The sequence below is a fragment of the Simochromis diagramma genome, unplaced genomic scaffold (assembly GCF_900408965.1).
Source record: "Simochromis diagramma unplaced genomic scaffold, fSimDia1.1 OVJJ01000376.1, whole genome shotgun sequence".
Classification (NCBI taxonomy): Eukaryota; Metazoa; Chordata; class Actinopteri; order Cichliformes; family Cichlidae; genus Simochromis; species Simochromis diagramma.
The window spans coordinates 35,354-40,295 of record NW_024387256.1 but is presented as its reverse complement, the minus strand read 5'-3'; the positions used below and the strand labels follow the sequence as shown (position 1 = coordinate 40,295).

The 4,942-nt window shown below is 44.1% G+C and overlaps 1 pseudogene; it reads right to left on the bottom strand.

Annotated features, from left to right (window-relative positions):
- Window positions 1-1,117: 1,117 nt before the first annotated feature.
- LOC120715246 lies at window positions 1,118-2,310 on the bottom strand (annotated as a pseudogene).
- Window positions 2,311-4,942: the final 2,632 nt, after the last annotated feature.

Sequence of the window (4,942 nt, the reverse complement as noted above, 5' to 3'; positions counted from 1 at the left end):
CAGATGTACATAAGGTTTACACATCATTATAATCAAAGAGCCCGCTTCACTTGAATTGTCCACTTGATGGCGCAGTAGAGCAAATGAATCATCACAATGCTTCGAACCATGAGTCGACCAATTGGATGGAAAGCTTCAGTTCATCATGAGGCTTCATCTCACCATCACTAGTTTGAGTTGCTACGTGAGGAGGTGAGGCTGATAAGCGAGATGTCCGTCAGTCTGGCTAACGAGATGGAAGCGCGGAAAAAAGAAGTGGATGACACGCTGAACGACCAGTCTGACAGTATAACCAGCATGGAGACGAAACTGAAAGAAATGGAGAAGGAGATGCTGACGCTGAGGAGACTTAGTGAAGACCTCGAGGTGAGATCACGACGCAACAACATACAACATGGGGGTAAGAGAAGGGGCTGAGACGGGCAAGACGCCGCAGGAGTTCATAGCTGGACTGCTGAAAGAAAAACTGGGGCTATCAGTGACAAAGACGCTTGACCGAGCACACCGAACACTCGGCGCGAGACGAGACGGAGCCGGGGCTCCACCGAGAGCGTTCGTGGTGAGATGCCACTACTATATAGAGAAGGAGGAGATACTGAAGAAGGCGAGGGAAATGGAGAGAACGCCAGAAGGTCGGAGTGGACGGATTCACATCTTCCCAGACTACACCCAGGAAGTAAACAACAAGAGAGCAGCCTTCAAAGAAGCAAGGAGCCTCCTGCGTACCTGCGGGGGGGTCAGATATGGGCTCCGTTATCCGGCAACGCTGGTGATTACACCAGAAGGGGGACAAACGAAAACCTTCGAGACCCCTTCGTGTTTGCTGCTCCGACAGCTCAGTTTCCCTCTGGGATGAAGAAAGTTTCTCTGATTCTCATGGAGACACAAAGTGACTTTATTGATTTTTGATTTAGTGTCAAACAGAATTGTACTGTGTGCAGTTGTTACTGCCAGCTCTAATGTTGTCTATGAAAACACATTTATTCCATGTGAAAATGCTTCTTTAGCGTTTTATAAGTACAAAGAAACAAAGAAAGCCTTTGTTTGACACCAACCAGGACCTGGTCAAATGATGCTGTCACTGAGCTGCACTGAAGCACATGCAGCTTCACCTCCAGCCTGTGTTTTCCTGACACGTCCTGCAGCGCCTCCTCCTGGTAGAACAGTTTGTTGCCCTGATTTACATCAAATGTCAGCTGACTGCTGGAGCCTGAACTGTCACTGTGCTCCAACCTTCAGGACTGAACACCAGAGTGGAGCAGAGAGCCTGAAGAGCCTCCACTGTGTCCTACAGGATGGAGTCATGTTGACATGAAGTTCAAACTGCCTGTGTCACTTCAACACACTCTCACAAAAGAGTTTCTAACCTTCACTTCCTGGTTAAATAAAAGGTTAAACAGGTTAAACATGTTTAACAGAGATGATCTCAGAGAAACAAAGTAGAGAAATCACAGGTATAAACTTACAGACTGCAGCTGAGCTGTTATTTACAGGCTGTTACGTGTAGTTGGTGCACAGAAGGCTGTTCTGTTAAAACAACACATTTTTAGACCAAAGTCAATTTCATCTTGTAAATAAAGAATAAAAACATCCCTGCCTGCTAAAACAAGTCTGTATATCTGAGAGAAAAGCAACAACATGAAAGCTTCAGGATTATTTCTCCTGATTTGGTCCAAGACTGTATATGAACTCAAAGATGAGCTTCATGCTGTTCGGGTGGTGTCGTACCTGAGTGGAGGAGAAGCCTCCGTAATAGTTCTGCTGCCCAGTCAGCCACCTGATAATATCCCAGATCCTCAGCAGTCGGGGAGGCGCTGAGTTTGGCCAACAGCACATAAGAACTGATCTCCACTGACAGGGAGGCTGATGTTTCTGCTGCTGTCTGAGACCAGCAGAGGAAACCTCCTACAAACACAATAACAGTCACAGTGATGCTAATGAAGCCTGAATGATGTCCTGCTAAAGGATGACTCACCTTCCCTCACTGCAGCTGTGTCTAAGTGCTGCAGAAGGTGAGCTCGGGTCTCCACGTCTCCTGCAGGGTGAACACAGAGGCCAGCAGAGCTGTAGCTGCTGCTCAGGTCACTGAGAGACTCCTGGAGACAAGCCAGGCTCTGGATCATCACAGGATCCTTTAAAAGATCACAACAAAGAACTTTAATGGACAAACAGAAACCTTCTTTCATTAAACCCAGTGTGAGAACAAAAGGAGGCAGAGTTCCTGATTCAGTGACTCAAACAACAAAGACAAAACTCCAAAACACAAACTTAACAATGTGGTGTTTGCTGTACAGTGCAGCGAAGAATGCTCAGACCTCTACATCGGAGACCAAACAGTCACTTCACAAGCGCATGGCACAACACAGAAGAGCCACCTCCACAGGACAAGACTCAGCTGTTCATCTGCATCTAAAGGTCAAAGGTCAGTCTGAGGATGCCAATGTTCACATTTTGGACAGAGAGGACAGATGGTTTGAAAGAGCAGTGAAAGAAGCATCTATGTCCACTGTGAGCGACCATCTTTGAACAGAGGCGGGGGTTTACGACACCAACTCTCTGCCATCTATAATCCAGTTTTGAGATCCCTTCCCAGACGCCTTAACAGATGTTTGTATCTGTATTTGAATTTTTTGAGGGGGGAAAAGTATTTGTATTTACGTAAAATTCAAAATAGGTGTAAAAATCCTGATTTAGACAGTACCAGGAGAGGATGCTGTTCAATATCTCTGCCTCTGCTGACCTGACATATTGCATATCACTTTGTTTTCATCTGCAGCACTGACTGTAAAATGCTTCCACACAGAACTTGAGCAAGTTTTTCGCTGTTCCCACCGGCTCTAGTGAGGTTTGAACCCTGTCTAGCTATCGCACTGGTGGGTAACAGACGTCTCCAAAAACGTTGGAGACTTTTGCAAATATGTGATGTCTTATTAAATCGAGCAGATATGTGAAGTTTAAACAGCTACATTCTCGCCTGAAAATATCTTAAAAGTTTATTTTGTGATCCAGAAAGAGTAATATTTAAAAGTTTTTAGCCGCTCTCCTCCGCCATTGACGCGTCTGAGTTGTGGACAAAATGCATTCTTGCATATTTAGCTGTACCAAGTCCACCCAAGCCACCGATGCATGCTCAATAAAAAAGGAGGAGCGAGACCACATCCGGGAATTTTGAGCGTACTTGGCTTGATGGTACTTTGAACTGGAACAGTACTTGGTCTGTAACTGATGATGTATCACAAGTCCACGAGAACACAAGTCCACATATTGAGAAACAGCCTCAGAGTCAGTTTGTGTCAGTATTCATTTGTTTTGGTTGTCAGTGAATTATCAACTGGTAAAAAGCTGCTGCACCAGACAAACCAGTGTTCCACGTTAACTGGTTTTTATGTGAACTGGTTACATTTGTTCATGTTTTTCACTCTCTGTGTTCCAGATGTTGGCTCTGCAGATTCCTCATTTTTATTGAACGTTCATCTCCGTTTGTCGGTGTATCTGATATTTGATTAAAGACCTTGGCAAAATACACGTCTCACACTGATAAATAAAGCACTTGGCATTAGATGAGTCAGATCAGATACAAGTTTAAGGAACCTGGATGAAATCATGTGTTTCTTGTAGGCTGCTCTGCTGCTCAGTGTCCATTGCGCCTCATTTTAAATCCTGTTTATCACCTTCGACTCGGGTCAGTCACTCCGAGGGAAGCACAAGTTCCAGCAGCTCTAAGCTCAGGAAACAAACTACATTTACTTATTTTGTGCACAATATTGTGATGATGTTATATTGAACAGCAGCTGCCCACATTAAACTGTGACTATCACCAGGTAACCTGTGTGCTTCCCCAATCAGCAATGTTTCTGATAGCTGATGGAGTTTGTTGAAGCTCGTACCAACATGTGCTTTGGCTCCTTCGTCCACTCACCTTTTCATCTCCTCCAGTTTCTGGACCTTCTCTGTGTCTCCTTTCTGCTTCATCTTCTCAATCAGGAAGTCCAAGTGTACAACAGTGGACGCTGAATCAGCTTTCAGAGCAATCTGCTCCAGTCTGACAACACGTTGGTAGGACTCGTCCAGGAACCGGGAATTCTCTACTGTCAGCTGTTTCATTTTATTTTCAAGATTTTCTGAAAGACTCAATAGGGCAGAGTTTCCTCTTCAAAACCAAAGATCTCGTACACGATCACATCTGATGTCTGACTTTTCTTCTTCTCCTCTACGATCGTAAACCAGACTCTATCCTCCCACTTCACTCCCATGGTGTAGTTGAGCAGAGCGTTGATCAGATTTTCCTGCTCCTGTTTCTCCCACCAGTAAGATGGTTCTGTTTGTCTTATTTGGATGTTTTTCTCCAACAGTCATTCTTGTTCCAAACTTCTGTTTCTTTGGTCTCAGTTGAGGTCCTGAACTGATGAGAAAACTGTCTGAGGTGATGTCTTCATGTGGTGATGAGATCAAACTGGTCCTGCACAGTAAAAAACAGAAAGTCTTCAGTACATGTAAACATTTTGAACAGGCTACTACTGTTTAACATGCTCGGCATCAAAAATCACATTAAATTTTTTCTTTTTTCCAATTAGATTGTTATTTTTTTCTGTCTGCTCTCCCAAAGCATTAGTGGTCACACTGCAACTCTTTATTAGACTGTGGAGGCTGACTGTACGCTGCCCACCTAAACAGAACCAACCTCTAATTTTTGAATTTGTTTATTTGTAATTCACAGGCTGAACAAATAAAATCGTTTCCTCAACCTTTGACTGGGTTGACATCACAGTCATCTGGGTGGGTCCGAGTTGTTGCTGCCATGGATTCCTACAGTTTAATGTCACGTTTAGTGATATATATATATGAGTACTTGACTGTAATGTCAGAGTAAAGTCTCACAGACTTAAACACATTTCTACCTCTCCCTCCATGACTAAAGCATGTGTCAGATGTAATGTGCAGA